Below are 23,992 nucleotides of genomic sequence, written 5' to 3' on the forward strand. Positions count from 1 at the left end.
TTGAAAACTGCATGGCTTTAGTTATTTAACTATTAACATTTAAAACAGAAAAGGAATTTTGGGTCTCCCTCTATAATGAAAAAGGAAAAATAATAATACAAATCTGAACAATAAACCTAGAAACACCCTGAAATCACACTTTAAATGTAACCTCAAAAGCTGTCTTAATTTCTCAAAACAAAACTTTTAATTTTATTTGCTGAAAACAGTTTCAAGTTCTTAGATTATACTTTTTTTTAAAATATATAAAATATAAACACATAGTACCTGGTGAAGGATCAGGGTCTTGTTCAGGTATTATTCCATAATATTTTGCCCAGTCGGCTCTTCCTGTAGCTGCAAAATATATAACAGCACCACATGCATTCCATGCAAAGAAAATGTAAAGTAAATTAAGTCTTTTATTCCAAGTGCTTGCTTTCAATTGTTCTATGGGTCGGAAGCTACCAGATAAATCTCCTCAGCCTGTGACCAATTAAACCCATGAATATTTTTCGTGGCAGTCAGTATCTGTATAAATAATAGAAAACAGCCTTAGTATGAAGCAGGGAATACTAACAAAATGTTTCTATAAAGACTAACAAAATAAAAAAAATCTACAATTGAAAGACAAGTAAAAAAAAATATCTGAAATTAAAATAGCTATATCATCAGAAAAAAAAGCAAATACAACTGATGATACAAAACATAGTGAAAGAATATATTCATAATTACTTCTTATGGTAGATTTTACATTGGCTCCTGCAATAGGTAACTTAAATAAATGCCTTAAAATCCATGTAAAATGCATTTAACTGTTCATCAACTCAATGTCTTCCTTTATATGACGGAAATAAGTGAGTTAATCTAAATTATTAGATTGCGATAGAAATATCAGCAAAATACTTTAGCATTTATTTCATCTTAAAGTTAAATACCACAAAGCATCATAAAGTCACTGACTGTTATATTTTATCCTATGAATATATTTTTTAAATTGTTAGTGTAAAAGTTTTACACCTGCTTATTTGATATTCGGCAGTTCAAAAAATTCTATGTAAAATATATATATATCTCCAAGTGTGCAGACAACAAGCACATTCTGTGATGATGTATTGTCTTATTTATTATTATCATCACTGTCGCACATGGTTGCTAAACCACTAAATTCATGCCTACACCAATTTCAGTCAGCTACTTCAACATGTCATATTTGAAAATCCATTTATCTTTACAAACACATGGTTCTCCTTAAAATCTGATACTGTAATTTTTTGTTGATGAATCAACCAACCCAACTTTTCCATCACAGACAATTAAACAAAGAGTTACCATGTCAAATATAAATACAATCTACAAGACAATACTTAATTCAATGTTTTGTCTTGTTGTATGCTCAGGGCATGGACTAATTTATTTCAATTATTATAAAGTTTACATATTTTTAAGGAATTAGTTTCTTGTCTATTATTTATCTATTTCATTTTTTGTACTTATTTTGCATGCAGAAGTATTTTTGGAAGAAAGGGTTTGAGTATAAAAATTGTATGATATTTGTGTACCTGACTTAAATAATAGTAATATTTTTATTAATAATTTAGTTTCTAAATGTTCAACAATGTGCAAGCTTAAAGTATAGCTTTTAATAGTTCTAGATATTTTACTTAAAAATTTAAAATTCACTTGTATTTATCAATTCATGGCAATTAAATAAAGGTTTAACACTTGCCAAATGAGCCACCCAAGCATCTTTTACTACTGATGGTAAACAAAGATCATTCTGTAAACCAGTAATTAAGGGTTATATTGACAGATCTTGAAAAATGAAGCTCAGCACAACTTCTAAAATGAAAAGAAAACTAAATATTAATGAAAATATGGAATGATGACATGTATATGGATTATAATAAAATGGTATCATATTCAACAAAGTACTTAAAGGGCAAAACTCACATAAATATTATGTATTTTCTTTTTCAGGTCTCGGGCACAGGACAGGTAAATCTTTCGGCGCCTGTCCTGTTAAAGTGGGTTTTTCTCGAGGCGCTCCCGTTTCCCCCCACAGCAAAAACTTAGGCATTGGATCTTTAGATCCCAGCTTAGGCAACTTTATTGCCATGCCCTGAATCGGTTGTTTCGCTTGCGGCTTATGTTCTCATTTACTATGCCATCTGCCTTTGGGACGAGTTCTGGTTGTCTTCTCCGTGCTACCTTTGCCTCATTCATGAATAATATTAATTATGACCAACTTCACCCTTCACCCAAAAAGAGCTAAATTCAATAACCTTCCACGAAAGGGGATGAAGAGGAACCACAACGTTCCTGAACACCCCAGTTGGAGAGAGAATTCTTCTGATTTCTCTCTCTCTAAACTAAACCCCTGCAATGTTAGTTTGCATTTGGTATCATATTGGGTATCATACCACCTTTCTTATATTCACTTTTCATTGTCAAAGTGGTATGTTTAATTTGAGAATTGCTAGGGAAATCATCTTGTAAAGCATTGTGCATCTGCTTCAATTTCAACACTGCATCTTTGGACTTTACCAATAATTTCACAAGATATTGAAACTAATTACTTTTTTATATGTGATTCCAATATACTTTCTGGGTTAATGATACTATTATACCATTTGTTTCATGTCTCACTGTTAATGCAGTAATTGAAGAATTTCCAATTAAAGTGGTATGTATAATTCCAATACCCCTTTTTTAAAGATAACATTATTGTACCCATTGTTTTATGTTTCACTGCTATTGCAGTAACTGACAATTCGATTAGAATACATTCGAATTAGTTCTTCCCCTATCTGATCTGCACCCATGGTTTAGCTCAATTTTTCCACTATTACATTCACAACCCCACCTAAAACATTTCAAATATGTTTTAATGTTATACCATTTTACTTGACATTAACAAATTAACTTCTTCAAGTTGGTTCTTGCAGTCTCAAGTCAGACTATGAGCCTGTTTCAGTGACCTAGATCTCAAAAATAGTGCAAAATTAAAGTAATCCAAACATTTACAGAATAACTCTTCTTCTTTTTTAATCTATAACAGGCTGGCTCACGTGGCAGTGTTAAAGCAAAAAGAAAATCCAAGCCAGTAACATTAAATTGCATACTAACTAAAACTTTTGGTAATACTAAATGTTAATACTGCATTTCAAATAAAGACCTTTTCTTGTTGTGAGAGATGACACTGTAATAGTTAACACTTTTCTGACTTGAAATTTGGCCAAATTGAAGTATAAAAGAAGGAAGACAGAATGAGCCTATACGTCACAAGGATGGGTGAAAAAAGACATAATCAACTGAGTATTTATACAATAGCAGGTTGATTAGACTCAAGGTGTAGTGTGGAGAGAACAATGATCAAGCAATATAATTTGGCATGTATTCTATTGTACAACTGACTTACCTACAAAAACATGAATCAAATCCCTTCTCATTGCATGAGAAGTACACTTTGCTTCATCTACACAGCTAAACCAATAGGAACTTGGCATATTTTTTAACAGGTGTGAGCTGCACTACACTAACATAGACAGCCTTACAATACTTCTCACTGCATGGTGTTTTCCATCATTTTCTGTCCAGATAGATTGCACAAATAGTGAGACTCTCTCAAAGTCAACCACACTAGCAGCTAGGAACTGGTAGTGAATATGATCTCCTGTGTTCCACCCAGTAACCAGAGGGAGAAGAATTTGCACTGAGACTCAATCAGACCTAACCACTAATAAGATATTTTACTGAAGTTAGTGCAATAAATTATGGAAATATCTATTATAAAAAACTATCATTTGTGAAAAGGAAAATGTTGGCTTTTTCCTTGATAGTTCATGGAAAGTATGGTCTGAAATGGACAATAAATATACACACACACACATACAAATATATAAACACCACTGTAGTGGTCTTATGTAAAACTTTATCTCAACAGTGAAACTTTTTCAAAGCTAAAATGATTTCCATTACCAGATGCAGGGTTAGGAAAGTAAATATGCCCTGTAAGGCAAAAAATTTCTAGAAGAAAATAGGAGCACATTATAAAGAGGTAAGAAAATTAAATATGCAAGTTACCAATTAAAGACAGTGAAAAGATTAGAGAATAGTAATTGTAAGGAGGCAATATTTTGGAAGAAACAAAACTGACAGATGGTGGAGAGAGAATGGAAAATGACATTGTTGGGCATATTCCACACTCCAACCTGAAGGATCTCATTCAAGGGTCATCAAAAATGTAAGGCCAGAGAGAGTGGGGAGTCAAATGGTGGATTTGGTATGCTGAGATATGATACATCATGTGAGCATCTCCATCCAAGAAGTAACAGATAATCCAGAGGACCTGACAATAGTATCTAGTATGCAAACAGGAAGAGAGATTCCAAGAAGAAGAGTCTTACACTAAGAATAAACTACTGCAGAAGCCCCAAAATCAAGCATTGAATATCAAATAATGCCCGACTGGCTGAAATGGATAATCACAGAGGGTCAAAACTGAAGGAAAAGATATGAGGGAAAAAAAAAAGCATCACTTATAAAAAAAAAAACATTTACAATAACTTGATACCAAAGTAAGTTTACTTCATAAAACATCTGCCCTAAATATGTTAATGATGTTACAAAAACACATAGGTTCAAGCGATAAAAATGAAAAAAAAACCTATAACTGACGCACTTTCGAAAGGTAGCCCTTTCTTTATCAGGGGCAAACAGTTTGCCCTTGAAGAGAAATGGTCCACCTTCTGAAAGAGTTCAGGTTATAAGGTTTTTTAATTGCATTGAACATGTTAACATTTTTCTTATTAAAAATGTGACAATTGCTTTTCTAGATGAAATGATCAAATAAGTTATAACAAAATAAACTGAAGATTACCAAAAACCAAACAGTATTAGTCTATTCTTCCAAAAAAGGTCAAACCAAGTTTAAATCCAAAAAAACAGTTTAAAAAAATTAATTTCACATATGGTAAATATCTGCTCAAACAAAAAATAAATCGTACAAGAAATACCAAACATTACTGCTTCACGAAAATTTGATACAAATACAATCTGCTTTGTTTCTACAAAATCAAAAAAGTTGGATATAAACAAGTCTATGGAAATAGACAAAGTAAATCCTACATGTTTTCCTCATCTGGAAATATCAAAAAAAATATGAACATTACTGAAAAATAATCAAACCAATCCATTTTTTATGGTACTGTAAAACTCTCAAGTAAACAAATGAAAGAAAAAAATACCTCATCAATAATTTCTAAAAACAACAAATATATTTGATGAAATGTTCATGAAACACACTCCACATACATCCAACTAAACAATTTCTGAATGTAAGAATAAAAGAATATGAAAATCACAGCCTCCATTTGAAAGTGAAAACAGCTATAGCCACCCCTCCATATACCAAAGTCATCAATGAATCAAATTTGCAAAAACAAAACCCAATGCAGAGCTAAAATTTTTTTACCAAAGAAATATTAGGAAAACAACAGAAATACATAAAAAGTGCATACAAACTCATAAACACTAATATAAGCTTTTGGCTCATTCATTGTGTAAAACATGCTTCAACAAATCTCTCCAAATCAACATTCCCAGTGGTTTAGAACTGGGAAAGAAAGGGTTTCTCCATTCTCCCACAGAAGAAATGAAGAAAGAAAATCTCATGTGGGGAGTAACTGAAATGATTATTGGCCTGTGTCTTCTGGCACAATAATCTGGAATTAGTTCCCACACCAAGAGACAGTGCAATAGGTTATTACAATTGCAGACAGAAGTCAGATGCAAGGAAAGACTCAAAGCTGGTGCTATAATTTTTTCTTTTACACTTCCAGACAACCTGAAAGATGCACTGTATAGACATTGCCAAAACAAAATACATAAAACCCCATCTCAACAGTAAGCACTAAGTAGGAGTGAACTGATATAACAATTTCCATTATCCCCTAGTCAATACAAACTTGAGGAAAATATTCCATGTGAGGCAACACTGACTACATGGTGGGTTTTAACGTCTCCATCATACAGATAAATATTGTGAATTAAAGCCACTGTAAAGTGCAGAAAAAAGGAATTAAAGAGAGATGAAACTCAAGGCAAGTTAAACCACACTGTGATGTAAATAATGTGTCAGGGGTCAATTATACAGCTGCACTAAGTTCTTATACATGAGGTGTCAAAAGCTAGATGCAAGAAAAGTTGTAAGATTACAAACATGATGGAAGGAGACATGAAAAGTAAGGAAAGGTTCCTCACCCACAGACAAAGAAACCAGTCGAATGGGATGTATAACATAATCAAATAACCTGAAAGGAGATAAATTACCAGAAAAAGAAGAATCCCATAGTATTAAAGAACATTAGGAAGAGCCATAAAAAGGAACAATATGAGCAAGACTGTGAAGATTCCACACAGAATAATGGAGATGATTTGGGTTGGAAAGACTGATACAACAGAAAGGGAAAGGACGATGAATGGAAAAACAACCAAACCATCCAAATGTATGGGAAGGAGTGGTCAGGGTAGAAGACTAACTTGTCCCTATGATATTAGATTCAAAGAGAAGGTCAAGAAGCTCCTTCATGTGAGGAATGGAGAGTTGCAGGAAAGACAGTAATGATAGAACTCCTACAGTAAAATCAAATCCCCATAAAACACCAAAGAATAAACAAACCACTAGGCAGGAAGGATCCTGTCTCAGGCAGGTTAGCAAAGGCTCACAATCAGTCTGAGCTCCTTAGACATGATAGACCAACAACTGAACATAGTGATCACAAGTTCAAAGCAGAAGGTCCTGGAAAAGTCCAGCAAAACAGAAGTCCTGGATAAAGGAAGGAATAAACAGTTGTCTAAATGTGTATCATAATGAGAAGACCACAGAGATGCTACCTATGATGAGCTCACCATGGATATGGACCCCCCCCCCAAACAAACAAAATAATAAGGAAAAAAGGAGTAATACAGGCATACTGGTGATACATGGAAGACACAGCAGAAGCAAGTCTGAAGCAAGAAGGACATTCCAGGGTTATGCAAGATATAGCGAGTCACTATGGCCACAATATCAGAAAGAAGATAGTGGATCTCTAAATAAATATACCCTCATTTACAGGCTAGATACTACTGAAGGAGGCATTACAAGAACTTTAAAAAGGAACAGGTTTATTAAAAAAAGAAAAAAAAAAAAGAGATGGCTCTAAAGAGGAACAGAAAGTGGAAACATGATAGCCTAATGACCTACAGCTCTAAGTTTCAAATACATAAAGAAGTAGGTTAAGCCTATAACAAGGTAAGAAAGAGTCCACAGTAGGCGAGGTACAGGTTAGAATTGAAACCGAATCAGAGAACTGAGCCAGTTACTCAAAAACAAAGAGGTTCGAAGAAAAGGAAAGTCACAACTGAAGAAGCCATGTTGGAAGGGGCAAGTATAGGCCAAATGTCCACAGAACATTGGAACAATAGACCTCGAGAATATAAGTGATTGTAAGAAGTCCATTGGACTCCAAGTAAAAAAAATGGGGCAGAAACCAGTGAAAAGGGAAGGGATAAGAAATGAATGACTACTGTGGACAAATTGAAAGAAACAAAAGATGGATGGACAAATCAGGATATGGAGAAATATCTAAGACCTGAAAGCAGGCCATCCACCACTACTGGAAGTATTCATCACAGAGTGAGAAAACCATTCATCAGAAACTGAGGGAAGACCAAGCAGAACAGGTTCATAACTGACTGCAAACCACCATTCATCCTGTAAACAATAAAAGAACACAAGGGAAACCATGGAGTGGGGTAGAGAAATTGTCCTATTGCATTCAAAACAGATAAAGTGAAGAGAAAAGGGAAAGAAAAAAATTACTAAGAAAGCACCTGAAGAATACTTTATGTTGTAGTAAAGGAAGCCTAAAGGTATAAAAGTGTGAGAGTACAGTTTCCGAACCACAGAAGATGAGGGGAGAAAGCAATAAAATAAATTGCTCCAAGACTCATGACAACTAGCCCTCAAAGATGGTAGACCTTGATTGATGACAAGAGATAAAGGAATAGGAGAGGAAGCAACTAAATGAAGCCATATGAGAAACATGGTGGAGCTATTTGATTTCAATGGCAAAAAAACTTATTTGAGTATTGTTGAATGCTGCATTAGCTCAACGTTCTAAGTATAAGAATTACCATTAAAAACCATCTCACAAAAAAAGGGAGCAAGACAATGTCTGGAGAGAAGCAAAATGTCAGAAAGTAAAGAAAAGTGACAAGATCCATCCTTGAAACGAAGAAACACAAAGTTGACAGGGAAAGATGGAAGAAAAGAAAATAGGTAAGCACAATTTTCCCCAGCAAAGTTGATAGGATCATAATATTAAATCCACTAAAGATAGAACAGTGTGAGAATGAACAAAGAGATTTAGTAAGAGAAAAACAATAAGATGAAGAATGAAAGAAAAAAATGAGAAAAAGAGATCTTCAAATTGAAATATAAAATTCAAGTGATAGAAGATCATGTAACAAGGGAGTCCAATATTCAACAAGAATTAATGAGAAAGAGAAAACAATAGATATATCTATGAAATAATGAAGGTGGGACTATCTGATCATTGATAGAGAAACAGAACTAGAAGCAAAAGCAATCACAAAAACAAACACTGGTGAAATGGGTTACCAAATGGGGCAGACTCAGCTAAAGAAATAGTAAGAGGAGGTTGAGAATCTTGAACCTGAGATCAGATTGATACTAGCCATGTGGTGCACATTGGTGGTAATATCACTAACCATTAAAGATGCTTCAAGTCATCACAACAGTATTGGATAACACTATGAAAGAATGTCAGAAACCTCATATTTTAGAAATGTGGAAACATGAATGTATAATCCTGTTGCTGCATGAAACTGCTTTGATGTAGTTTCATTTATTTACTAAAGTATGAAGAATGTTATAAAAACCAAGATTTTATATTTTATATATTTATTTATTCTTTGTTGAGAAAGAAAACAAGCCAGGTATGTCAACAATGCATAAGCCCAGTAATGACAGTGAAAACAGAGGATAAAACCTGCATGTTGAGTAAAACAACAGGAACAGACAATAACCCAAAAGTACAACTGTGAATAAAAGAAAAACAAATTGAAAATACCACAAATCAAAACTCAATATGAAAAGTTTTAACATGTCATAACACTCTTCCACATATTCAGGAGAGTTAAAGGCAGAAATACTACACAATAAATGATAAATGAAAGTTTAAAATAATAAGTGCAAAACTAGCAATAATTCCTAAAGAGCAAAACATTTCTGAGAACAAGGAATGTAAAAGAATGCTCCTTAACCCAAATGCTAGTGTCCATAAAGTTTCCTACACGGTGTCCCCCTCATATTGGTGAAGAGCTAAAGTCTAGTAATTTTTACATTACAGCCTGGTGCAATGCACATTGTAAGAGTGATAACTTTGTCCAAGGAATGTATGAACGTACATGATAGTGCATATAAGGTAACACTTCCTTGCTGTGCAGAAATGCAAGTAGTTTTCTTAATTTCAACTTAATATATTCAGAATTAACCTTCCACTTTAAATAAATTTTGTACAAATCTAATGTACAAATTAGCTCAACTGCCCTTAATTCAAAAATTATCCAATAAATTAATCTCAAAAGTTTCCATACATTTATACCAGAGGTTTTAACTGATCAATTATTCATGAGAAAAAACAAAGACAGCAGGACAAAAATCATACACTTATAAATTTCAGCTCTTGCACACACACACAAATGTTAAAATAAATATAGCTTTTAACATCCATATGTACAACCATGAATATTATAAAGAAATCATAATATACATAAAATCCAAACTACATCATCAGAAATACCATTTCATAAGATTATAATTTTATTATATAAATAAAAATAAAATGTTTAAAATATATATAACCACAGGCTTACAAAACACAATCCTGTTACCTATAATATTAAAAATTCATACATTTGACCTTCTTATCTTACCATTCAAACAAATCACTCCTTAACAATTTTGGATGCTTCAGTATAGTCTTGCCTGATTATTTTATGTTCCAAAAAAATATAACCTACTGTACTCTACAAAATTATACCTATTCTTATTCTGTAGCTTAAATAACTCAAGTCAGATAAATACATCATTCTAATGTTCTGGCTCCAGCATGTCCAGATTGTTGCCATTGTCAGGAAATATTTATTGTTTGTTTTTTACAGATAAGTTTTGTATAGTTTCTTAGACAAATTATAAACATTTCCAATTTTTCTGATAATACCAGCTGATATGCTACCAAGAGTTGATCCTTGTAAAAATTCCTTTTTGATTCTAAAAGGACCTTGAGAGGCTTAGTGAATGGACTAGAATTTGGAATATAGTCTTAATATTGATAAGGGAAAAGTTAAAGACATTAAATATAGAAAACTGAAAAGGACTTGTGTATGAAAGAAATATCTGTTTTATGAGATAAGTATTTTAGGCTTGATTATTATTAGGCTAAAACAAGTCTGCAATGTATTTAACTATTCTTTAAAAGTGTACAAATTCCTTAGTTACTGTTAAAGGAATTCTGAAGATATGGACAAAATATGTCTAGCACCATTAAAACCCCTGGTTAAACCTCATGAAAAAAATAAGTTTAGGTCACCATACTAAAAAACATGATACCACCATCTCAGACACAATACAGAGGGGGATTATGCCTATAAAGAAATAGGCTTAAAGGTTTGAAACTGTTTTCTCTGGTGCTTAAAATAATTAAGTGTGATCTGATTCAGTTGTTCAAAAACATTAAGAATTTATAGACAAATTCCTATGGCTTGTCTACTTTAATGATAGAGTGTAAAGGTTTTTAAGTCTGAACATATATAATAGGAATAATAAGATTCAACTATAGAAATTGGAGTAGAAACTTAAATATTTTTGTTAACAAAATATTGTTTGGTTAATTCTTTAAACTTGTGGAATGATTTGACTGATGGATGTCTTAACTCTTAACCTCTTTCTGAAATCAAAAATCACTTTATCCAGCTCTGATAACATTTCATAAGCACTCTTTTTAAACTCCTGTACAGTTATAGCCTCTATAACAGTAAAATATAATTCATTCAACAAAGCTACTACTCACATAAAGATATAAAACTACTTCAACCAAGTATATGTCTGCCCTTTTTTCAAATATTAAAATTACCTCTTTTCTTATTGCTCTTTCCATTAAATACGAAAAACCTGAACTCTCAATCCTGTAATTTTTTTTTTAATTTTAAATGCTTCAATATGATATCTACTAACTATTCTCTTTTCAACAGAGTAAGTTTAGGGATATTGATCAGCATATGCTGATATAACGTCTCATTTATCCTCAATTTATCTTTTTAACAATTAAATGTCCTTTCTAATATAAGAGAACCATAAAAACTCACAGTACTTCAAATAAAGACTAGCAATGTGCACAACACAACTATAACTTCCTTAGACTTGTAGTTAATACCACTATATGCCACAATTCTATTCATTTATTGTAACACAACACTGCTTTTAAGGCTTAAGAACTTTCCTTAATCACAATGAGATGATTCCTATGGAATTATATGAATGATTAATATTATAACTCTCATACACAACTTATAATAAAATGCCATCTGTTGTTTGTTTGTCCACCTAACCAATACAAGTCTCTAAATTCAAAGCATCCTTGTTACAGGTAGCCAGATCTAAGATTTATACATTATCAGCAGTCACACTAACCATGACTAGTTACCCAAGTAGGGAGAAGCCCCTAATGGTGACCAGGACCATCTTTTTCAATACATCTTCATACTTTATCTATTATTTGTTCTACTCTTAGTCATTACAGACTAGATCACTTTGACCAACCTTGTTTGCAAAGCATTTGTGATGGCTTAAGATATTGGGTTGAGGAATAATTCATGAGCGTTTTTTCAAGTTAAAAAAATATATTCATAAATGAAACGCTTTCGCAAAATATTTCATGTCATTTGGTAGATAATTTTTTGCTCTAATAGATGGTGTGTTTGATTTTCATATGTCTTTAATTTTTGCTTTCATTTTCAGCTTATTAAATGGAATGTCAAGTGGACAAAATCGAGCATTTTCGACACCATCTGCTTTTCCCATTTAATATCTTGCAATTTCGTTTAAAACAATGCATACTATATACCTAGGTATTACATGAAATAAAGTATCATAATAAATGTTTTGGGTGTAATGTGTTCATGCATTGAAGTATTGTATAGTCTTGCATGTAATGCTTGAATGAAATTATTTAAAAACGCTCACGAATTATTCCTCAACCTAATACAATGAAGGGAGGTCAGTTACTCTTAATAACCTCAGTGGAACAAGATGGTCAGTCAGATAACTTAATACAAATTCTGTATGAAAATCAAACAGAATTTATACTAACCTTGAAGATTATCTAAGGATATTGATGCAAGGCAAACAGTAAGAAATGAAAATACTGCTTTAATGAATAAAATAAGTACATTACAAATTGCTTTGATAAGACCATTTTGGTATAAAATTCTTTGAAAATTTGATGCTACAAGTGCTAAACATCAAGAAAAGAGACTTAATTTGTCCACTGCTATAAAGCTTAGCAGTTTACTGAAGGAATACGTAAATTAATTATGTGAAAAATTTGACAGAATTGAAATGCAAGCTTCTTAGCTTTCAAATGTTGTAGAATAGCTTAGAGTGAGATTTCTAGAAAGAGAAAAAGAAAGCTAACAAATAAAGAGACTTCTGAAGGTGAAATTAGTTTATTTGGATCTTGGAAGTTTGGTGTAGAAAATTTTATACCAGTAGTTGACGAATTTCAAGTGTGTTCTGCAAATCAGTTTGCTACATACAAAATGACAGAAATAAAGTTTGGTTTTCTATTTAAGTTTAAATGAAACTGAAACCTTTGCTGCAGCTATAAAATTGAGAGACATATGCTTTCCAGATCTAGAGAGCTTTTTTGTCAATAAAATGGTGTAACTTGTGAAGATTTTTTTATAGTGAAGCACCATAAAGCAATACTTCAGCAATCAGAAAAACAAAACTATTTGTTTTCCTAATGTTGACGTGGCATTAAGAATTAACTTGTGCCTATCTGCCGTGAACCACAGTGTAGACAGAGCTTTTTCTCAAATGGCTAGCATAAAACATAAATTGTATGTTTCAACATTAAATAAGTATTTAAATGCTCTTTCCTTGCTCAACAATCTCTTCTTAAAATTCATGTAAAACATACATTTCTTTATCCTCATCTAGATAGGTAATATCCTCAGAAAATATGTTAATAGATAGTAAAGTAGGATCTTCTCTCTATAAAGCCTGTTGGTTATCTGAGAAAAATTTGTAATTTATCAAATTATCCCACATAGCTTTTATCTAACTATACTGCTTTTCTCACTACACAAATAAAACTTAACTGATGTAAACCTTCCAAGACAAAGCTTATCTCCACCTTCCTTTTAAAATTACCTAGATAATGCTGATCTCTAAGCTTCAAAACTTAAGTGATATCATCTACTCACCAATCTCCTGGCACTGGCTTCCTGTCCAACAATCCATTAAAAATGAAAGCATTTGCCAGGAAATCTGGTCCTTAACCTTTTTGAAAACTCTAGGGTGGGTACTACCAGGTCAAGGACACTACCTGTTTTCAATAATCAATTTGTAGCTTTGTTTTTAACAAGTTCTAAATTAAACAATGTACTCACATTTCTCCAAATTCTCAGTCTGTAATCCAGTCAACATTCTCCTTTGAGGAAATTGATAAGAAAACATCATTTAAAAACTAAAAAAATCTCATAAATGTAGTTATCAGTAAAACCCCTACACTCAACCTTCACAAGTCAAAGTATTGTTTTTATATTTTAATATATCTTTAATCTGTCTAAAGAAATGTTAGTTGTTAGTCTAACACTATATACCCACTGTTCTTCAAAAACACTTCCCATAACCTAACTTTTTTAGCTAATTCCTTTATATATACACCTGAAACTAACAACATTTTGTCCTAGAAATGTTCCTATACTTCATAAGCATTCTTCTTTAACTGAGCTGGACATTCAACAGAAGCTACATCATGATTCATAACTTGAAAATTGGAATTAGAATTATATCATCTTTGATATCAGTATGTACAACCTATTTATGGTGATACTGCTAAAATCTAAATAATCTTTCCCACCTGAATGCCAGCAACTATATCCCTACTAGATGTCAACAATGTAGAATCTACATATGATGAGGTTGCTAAAATCTAAATTATCTTCCTCACCTGAATACCAGCAACTATATCCCCACTAGATGTCAACCACAAATCCAGTATAGAATCCTCCCTTTGGCTCCTTAACTAAAAGAATGCCAGCTTGAAGTCACTACAACCACATACCACCTGGTGTTCATGATGAAAATTTAATGCTGGCATTCTAGGATTAACCAAATGTTAAAGGAAATAACCTTGTATTACCTTCCAGAAACCTCTCTCTTCACACCTGTGTACTTTACATTCTTATTGAATATGTCTAAATTATAAAACTTCCTCTGATAATCATCATATTGTAACATTTTAAGTTAAAATACATTATGTAGCAATTTGACTAATTCAGTTCAAATATTTGAATCCACACTTGAAAATTCTTTAGGCAAGTCAAATAGTAAAACCTGTGAAATTGTGGATAATTTAAGAAACCAAAGATTTAAACAAACTGTTCTATATTCAGAATTTAAATATTTTTCATAAAAGGTTATTGTTACACACACATGCACATACAGTGGTGTGTTGAAAAATCTTACCTCTGTGAAAGTAAAGCATGTTTAACTTAAACAAGATAGTGAGATAGTGTATACTTTCAAGAGTTCTAAAAGAATAACATGAACCTATAATAATTATAAAGTATGTTGCCTTTTCTTATTTCTTTAAGTGAATTCCCATTTTGTATTTTATTAAATACCAAAAACTTCTTCTCAACTGCAACATAAACCCATCTGTCCAATTTTACCATCTTTCTCTCTTTGCTTAACATGAAAATAAAGCATACTGTTCACAATAGTGCCTGATGACTATATGCGTAAGTGTTTGCCTTTGTTTTTGAATTTCGTGTAAAGCTACTCAAGGGATATCTGTGCTAGCCGTCACTAATTTAGTAGTGTAAGACTAGAGGGAAGGCAGCTACTCATCACCACCCACCGCCAACTCTTGGACTACCTTTTACCAATGAATAGTGCAATTGACCATCACATTATAATGCCCCCATGGCTGAAAGGGCAAGCATAGAGTGAGTACTTTAAATATGCATATGCTACTACAATATATGATTTGTAGTTTGCCAAATTTCTTGTATTATGGTCTTCCAAAATGTACACGTTCCTATTTTTTGGTGATCATATGCTTAAACCTTTATCTTGCAAGAAGAATTCTTGATCTCATACAAAATTTCTCATTAATTTCCTGTATGTTGTCCTATGACACTATAGACAATTTTCTATTATCTAGATCTACTAACTGAAAGCCATATAGATTCAACTTTCCTATTTTACTTTCATAATATCCACTTCAATAGGCTACAGGCTTCTTTCTTATATAACAAGCTACCCTCTAGGTCTTTCAATGTGGGATACAAAAAAAGTGTTATGCTTTAAACTATAAAAGATGAAAAACCTTTTTATTTCAATATCAATTGTTGTATATACAATTTATCAGCAACATGTGCAAATGTTTGTTGCAAGTCAGCCATATGATGACCAAATACACAATGAAAGATATATACTTTAAACCTGAAAAATAAAATAAGAATTTGGAAAACTCTTTCACTACTACATTTATATACAACTTTTACAATACCAAGATTATTTTTATAAACATCATAAAAAAATGGCATATTTCCTCATTTAATCAATTATCTAAAACTTGGAATTTGTAACTGTAAGCATGAAAAGGAATATCCTTTCTTCACAGTGGCACACAACAGTATTCTAGCAACAGACATATTTGTGCCATCACAATAAACAAATTAGATACTGAAATATTAAGCACATCAGTTTTTACAAGATATGTCACAATTATTTTTCTAATGGCTAAAGTCTACTCTTTACTAAAGAACACAGCCATCCTAGTATCTCTAATCTGGACATTTTCCAACAAGTCAATAACCTTTTATCTAAGAAATGATAAAGTTATTAGAAACAATCAGGTAAGGAGTACAAAGGTATTTCTGGGATTACAAGGGTTATCTTACAGTGATTAATTAAACTCTTAATGTACTTTCCTTTGAGAAAGGAATAGTTTAAGTTTATATGGAAGGCCAATAGCATAAAAGCTTTTCCAAGTTGTTTAGGCTGTATTCTGAAAGTAATAGGAAAACAATAAATTTGTAGAATTTGGAAAAACAAGCAAAGCATCAGTTATGATACTTGTTAGCCAGTATGCCACAGCTCAGAGAATGGCTCCAAGTTTTTTTCAAGTACAAATATTTAACTCATAGCACCATTGGCTTTTGACTAATTACAGTTTTGAACTTGGGAGGTAAAATCCTTCTAATTGATATATTTTACCATGCCCAAGTCTCACAAATTAATTTCCTTTAATTCTGCCCAAAAGAATTTCAATTTGAAGGTAAAATGTAAAGATCTTGATGAGTAATAATACTGAATCAGGTTTATGCATGTCACACATTTAGTACTGCTGGTGCACAAAAATATAACTAATAAAAAGGTTTGGTTATTTGGAAATAAGCACAAAGCTACACAAAGGGCTATTTGTGCTCTGCCCACCATGGGTATCAAAACCCAGTTTTTAGTGGTATGAATCCGTAGACGTACCGCTGTGCTACTGAGAGGCCTAATAAAAAGGAAAATACAATCTCATAGATTAAGTTATTCTGGAGATATTAAGAATGCCTTCATTTTTACATACATGTACTTTGTAGATTATTCTTTCATTGTTATTAGGAATTACCATTCATGTTATGTAACCTAGTCTCTGAAACTTTTTATTTTCAAATTATTCTGTGCTCAGTTAATATTTTTTGTTGAAACAAATGTAATAAAAAGAAGGGTGCAGAAATAAATTTTGAAATAAAAGATTTCAAAACATATTTGTTCTTGAAATAAAAATAGCAAAACATTTAAATATAATTACTGACCCAATATTGAAATTTGTGAATAAGTATTTTTGATTAAATTAAATTTTCCGGTTGATATTTTTTCAAGATCAAATGGATAGGCAATAGTAGTTAACTCCTTTTTCATATGATATAGACCTGTTTATTCATTTCAATGTATTCTAGTATCACAGACATAACATTAACACAGTGTCTAGGTTTAGTTCTGCAGAATATATCATCAGTAAAACTGTAGGAGTCAAACTTTGGAATGGACTGCCTTCAGACATGGTACATGTAAGAGGACCAAGAAGAGTTCAAGAGAAAGCAAGCTGAATATTTCAAACATCAAGAATGAATTAAGGCTGAAACGTGTTTGATAGATCAAACAGAAAAGCAAAGAAAGAAATTTACTGTAATTTTCTGTTATCTAAGGGCAGCTAGGTTAATTCATATTTCAAACCTTTTTCACAAAGAAATGTAAATAACAAAACGACTGTACAAATAAATATATTTAATTTAAATTTGTGCTGCAACTAAATATGATAAAGTTTTTGAACAAGATAGATTGAATTTTTTACAATGTTTGTTCTTTAACAATGAGAAGTGGTCATGTACAAAGTACAGTAATGTGATCATGTCTTACTGTCACTCTTAGACACGTACCACTGTACCAGCGGTTGATTGCTTAAACTTTTAAATTTAAAGCAAGGAAAACCAACGCCGTTTACCACCACTAACAATACATTTACAAACTTTCGGGGCAAATTATATTAATATTCTCAAAACGAATATGCTTGTAGTGATACAATGACAGCATAAGAATTTATCATACTATTAATATTATCAACTGTCTACACATCTTTAATCTTTAACTTTTAATACTTACTCAGTTTTTAGTTTTAAGTTATAGTTACAACCTAAATCTTAATAATAATAAATGAAACTTAAAATTTTCATCAGTTACCATATGATTATGAAATACTGAAATGAATCACTCTGACCTATTTTACGTTATAATGAAGTTTTAGTTTAGCAGTATCCCTTATAAATTAATTTATTTTCACATACAGTTCACACGATCAACCATCACAACAGTAGCTGACTTATTCAAAGATTAATCCGCCTACAGGCTTACGATACTAAAAATTGTTTTTCAGAATCTTTGAAATGTAAAACATAAATATCCGTTATTTTTAGAAAATGCTACTCCATCATTGTTTTAATAGATTAAAATTCTTTGCATATATTAACTGGTTTTAGCTGACAAAGTTTTCATTAATAATAACTCAAGTTCCATTTAAATTAATCGAATGTCAGTAATACATTTTTATAATATTAATTTAGCAAAGCAACGATTTACAAGCATAATAAAGTGATTTATTTATCATTGCATTTCTCCCATAAAATCCATCACCTTATGTTTGTTAATCCGCGTTTGCCAACTCACTATAATATTGTCCCCTGGTGGCAGAGCAGTATGTTTGCCGACTTCAAACGCTGAAAACCGGGTTTTGATATCCGTCGTAGGTAGAGCACAGACAGTTCACTGAGTAGTTTTGTGCTTAATTACAAAAAAAAGCTTATCAAACCTCGCATTTTTATACATTGCTATCTGACTTATGGCCTACCTGCTGGATATTGCAATACAAGTAAGATCCAGTTTAGGCTCGGCATGGCCGGGTGATTAAGACACCGGATTCATAATCCGAGGGTCGCAGTTTGAATCCCCGTCACACCAAACATGCTCGCCCTTTCAGCCATGGTGGCGTTATAATGTTACGGTCAGTCCCAGTTATTCGTTGGTAAAAGAGTAGCCCAAGAGTTAGCAGTGGGTGGTGATGACTAGCTACCTTCCCTCTAGCCTTATACTGCTAAATTAGGGACGGCTAGCGCAGATAGCCCTCATGTAGCTTTGTGCGAAAATCAAAACAAATTAACCCAAGATCCAGTTTCAAAAACTAACATAAAGTCGGTGTGCCATTATTAGTTTAGACATATAAGCCACCAGGCAATAAAGAGTTTAGAGGTCAATGAGGGTAAAGGGCAAGAAACTGAGCAGCAGCAAAGGAATTCCAGTGAATCTTGAAATTTGAAACCTTTCAAGCTATCTGAGTGTCACGATATAAAGTCTGTTCAATATAGATGTTATTAGTTAGGTTATTTTGTGAATTAATATTTTATGATTTTTAATTATTTATTATAAGATTTAAAAGCAGACTATTATTGGAAATTGTGTTTATAACACAAAGATGTAGAGAATATAGTGAGCAGACAATTAAGTAATAACATTTAAATAGTATGAGATAAGCAGACAAAAGCAGAAGAGAATAAAGTCACGGTTATGGAAAAGTTCTCTCAAATGGCAATAGATTAGATATGAGAGGAAAGTCAAATCTACAGCTCAATTTAGAAAGTGTTGCCTATAGAACAAAGCTTTGCCAAATTAATATTATAAAAATGTATTACTGACATTCGATTGATTTAAATGGAACTTGAGTTATTATTAATGATCCACCTCAGACAATGGATCAGGAATAGGCATTCTCTGGATGGACGTGTTGCAGAGTCTATCCATTAGTCTACCTTACAAAAGTGGGTTGATGTTCCATAGGAGAGTCGTTCAACCAATGCTGGCTAGATCAAGACTGGAACATCAAACTGCATGAATGAACACAATACAAGCAATAATAGCACCTACAAGTACAAAAGTGGCATTCCGTGGTTTTAGTATTGATAAAAGCCAAATGTATTATATAGTGTTTTTGTTCAACGAACAGTCAGCGTTAGCACAGGTAGTGAGTTGCATAATCAGAAACGAAGTTTCAATATAGACCTGTAAGTACGTGCGATCATCTGTCGAGATAAATGCTGGAATAGTCATTTGCACCATAAGAGAGGTAGGAGTTACCAAATTTAAAAGTAATTTGGAGCTCAGTAGCTCATTAAGTGATTATGTTGATGTGGTTTTAGCTCGTTGGAATGAGCAAGAGTGACTCGGCCCCATATAGATACAGACAATGCGCATCCAACAGAACAATCAGAACTGTTGATTATCTTGAAGTGCTAAAGAGGTTGCAATTTTTCAGATAAAGTGGATGTTGAGAAGTGGAACCATACTGCCTTCGGAAAATCATTTCCAATAGTCATTGCCCTGAAAAAACAAGTGTGCCAAAGTTTTATGTATACTTCTGGCGGGTAAATAGTAATTGTCATTGACACCATCCCATTAACATGAACAGATAAATATCTGGACACGCTAGAAGGCTGTACATGATTTAACACCCTGAATTGGGTTTAAGGATATTACCAAGTCAGGTTTAACGATAAAATTAAAGCTAAATCTGTTTTGACACGAGATGTGGATTGTATGAGTTCTAAATCATGGTGTGTGCAAAACTCCAGCCATTTTTCGGTGGCTAATAAATCTTATGCTAAATGGATTGAAATGGAAGCCACGATTGGTCTATGCCGATGATATTTTAGTATCTATCCACATTTTCAGTTAACATCACAAATTTTGAAGATCAAATTCTTGTGTACATGAAGCCCTTTTTGAATTGATTACAGAAACTTTAGTGCAACAGGGTCTCAATCTTTCTTTGATAGTCGGCCAATGATACGACGGCGCCAGTAACATGAAAGGTGAACATGCTGGGATTCAAATTTTCATCAAAACTGTGGCCCTAAAATCAATTTATGCCCATTGTCTTGGTTCCTTATTTAATCTTACCGTTCAAAACACCATAAAGAAACCACTGAGAAACACTCTAGGAAAAATATAATAAATTTATTATTTTATAAAGGGAAGTTCCAAGCGTCACCAAATTTTTAGAAAATTCAAAAAAATCGCGGAGAGAAAGTCATTGTACTTCAGCCTCAAAGTGAAACCCTCTGGGTCTTAAGATACGTTGCAGTGGCGACTTTGAAGAAACGCATTGAAGCTATAATTCTCGCTCTTCTTAAAATTATTTCAAACGATTCCAGCACTTTGGCCATGGATAAGGGCCTTTTAATTTCAATCTGTGACTTAGAATTAATCTTCACTCTCCTAGTCTGGAAAAACGTAAAGTGAAACTTCATCTTTGTAAACTTACCTTTAATAAAAAAAAAAATAGATGTCTTTTTGGCGAGAAAATCTGCTGCTGCAAAAATCAACAACCTTAAGTCACTAGAGACAAACGAAAAATTTTCGAAGCTATGGGATGAAGCCATAAATTTGATGAAAGACATAAAATAAATAATTAAAGAAGAACAAGATATCAGTTTCAAAGAACTGATCATTCTTCGCCGCCGAATACCGACAGAACGTGTCTTAGAAGCTGGATTTGCATTTGCTCTTGCAGAGTTTGATTGTCTAACCTCTTATGCAAGAGACGCCATCTTCTTTCCCACTGTTCAAGCTTTTATAGAACAAATTCAATCTCGTTTTGATGAAAATGATCAAAAATATTCTTTGCGGTCTATCTTTTGTCATAATGCAACCAGAAAAAAAAGATGCTACAGATAATGTCTCATTACTTTGTGACTTTTATGGACTGAATGAGAATCAATTATATTTAGAAAGAAAGATTGTGGTTGGTCTTCTCGATCATGAAAAACAAAATCCCCATTTGTCTTCGGGATATAATTTGTCAAAATGCTTTTATGAAAACGGCATCTCTCAAATCCTTCCAACTTATTCTCAGTTGACGCAAATGTTTAGTACTGTTCCAGCCACATCCTGTTCTGCTGAAAGATCATTCTCTGCTTAACGTCAAATCAAACATACTTACGTTCAACCATTGGACAAGAAAGAGTGTCTTTTGTCGCCATTTTAAATACTAAACAGAAAATAACAAATATTGCGATGGAAAACAAAATGGGAGAGATAATCAATGCTTTTGCTCTTCAGAAGAATTTTAAAAGCTTATTTTACTTTTATTTGATCTTATGTTATGTGCGTTCGAAAAGTGAAAACACTAGCTGTAGTGAAAAATTTATGTTTACGGTTTTTTGATTCTTAAAAGCAAATATATTTGTTACATTTTCGGAGGGGTCAGGGCACTGACCCCCAATTGAGAAACCTGTATCTCAAGATGGCTGGTATGGGTTTTAAAATTTTTATTAAGATAAAGTAGAAAACAACGTTTTGACTTTCTTAGGTCTTTTCAGGCCATCACTTGAAGATAATCTAAGAAGATTGAAACGATGTTTCAATAAAAATTTTAATACCCATACCAGCCATCTTGAGATACATTTCTACTTCAAGTGTTTCTCGTCATCATGAGTAAGGAAATCTGCCCTGCGGGCCTGCAATTAACCATATATAAAAACTGCAACTATATTGTGACAAGAAAGACAGACGAACATGTGAAGTTTAAATACCACAAAGTTGCCGTGAAATAACACCTTAAGAACACATAAATAATTTAAAATTACCGTCCACTAATAAAATGTGCATGCCTCTCATAGACAAGTAGTTACTTTAAAGTTAGTTACTCAAAACAAGATGTTAATACTCATGGAGATGTTCGTGCCGGTATAGATTGCTAATTATGCTTCGAAAAAGAAACAAACTAGTGCTACAGATGTAAGGTAGCAAATATTAAACTGTTACAACCAGTTATAAAGTGGAAATATTACAAGAATTTTGTATATTTGCGAAATTAATGTTCTAGTATATTAGTTATGTTTGTAAAGGCTATCACTTTGTTATCATTTTAATACTTTACAAAATGCCATATTCAACTGCAAAAGTGTGTTTTCTTATAGCAAAACCACATCGAGCTATCTGCTGAGCCAACCGAGGGTCAACTACAAGAAAAAACACGCTATGGTCATGTTTTAGTTTTGTTTGTTTGTTTGGGAATTTCGCACAAAGCTACTCGAGGGCTATCTGTGCTAGCCGTCCCTAATTTAGCAGTGTAAGACTAGAGGGAAAGAAGCTGGTCATCACCACCCACCGCCAACTCTTGGGCTACTCTTTTACCAACGAATAGTGGGATTGACCGTCACATTATACACCCCCACGGCTGGGTGGGCGAGCATGTTTCGCGCGACGCGGGCGCGAACCAGCAACCCTCGGATTACGAGTCGCACGCCTTACGCGCTTGGCCATGCCAGGCATGTTTTAGTTGCTCAATGAATAATGGAAGACAATGTAAGAACCATATTTTAACCAACTCCAAATATGTTTCGATGTGTTATTCAGAAACAGTTTTATATTCGTATATATTTACCTTTCAACAATGAGAATATACCTTGATTTCGAATAATTAACTTAATTTTTCAGAATCTATTACTACTTCTAAGTATGGAATAAATTGAGCACGGACATTAAAGAAATCGAAGTAATTAGGAGTAAATGAACAAAAACAATATTTATTCTTTAACAATTGTATTATTTCGGAGGTTTTTCAATATGGCTGACTAGTTTCTACATTTTTTAAAAAATGACAATTGACTGCCAAAGGAGAGAATAGTGTATAATTTTTCATGAGCTAAAGATAAAAACCAAAATTAACATTATGCTGCACTGTTAATTTCGGCTACCTAGATATTCCACAATTCAAGGTTCCCTGCATATATGTTTATTCTTATTATACATTAAAGACGGATAAAATTACAACTCATTCTAAATTTTGCAAGTCTCTAGTCTGCTCTTCAGCTTAGGAGTGGCTTAAACCCAGGGAAGTGAAATAGGAATGGAGTCAAGCAATTATAACTTATACTGAAAAAATAATATTTGTAGTCATTATTTAAGATGCAAGCCAGTATATGTTTACAACTGACCTTTCACTTCTTATGTGAGTAGCTGTGCAAGAATATTCAAAAATCTTCCTGCTTGTGAAGAACGATGCCAGCTAACTACACAAGGAAATACTATACGAAGTTATGGAAA

At 32.8% G+C, this 23,992-nt stretch overlaps 1 long non-coding RNA gene across 2 annotated transcripts; it reads right to left on the minus strand.

Moving 5' to 3' along the window:
* Positions 1 to 272: 272 nt before the first annotated feature.
* LOC143234677 (uncharacterized) lies at positions 273 to 18,323 on the minus strand. Of its 2 annotated transcripts, XR_013018757.1 has the most exons (4): positions 18,077 to 18,323; positions 13,723 to 13,763; positions 1,709 to 1,821; positions 273 to 510 (listed from the first exon to the last, which is right to left on the minus strand). It is a non-coding gene; the product is annotated as an uncharacterized LOC143234677 (long non-coding RNA). The 2 variants fall into 2 exon arrangements; XR_013018756.1 differs by lacking the exon at positions 1,709 to 1,821.
* Between the last annotated feature and the right edge of the window lie 5,669 nt (positions 18,324 to 23,992).

Source organism: Tachypleus tridentatus, chromosome 12 (assembly GCF_004210375.1).
Source record: "Tachypleus tridentatus isolate NWPU-2018 chromosome 12, ASM421037v1, whole genome shotgun sequence".
Lineage (NCBI taxonomy): Eukaryota > Metazoa > Arthropoda > Merostomata > Xiphosura > Limulidae > Tachypleus > Tachypleus tridentatus.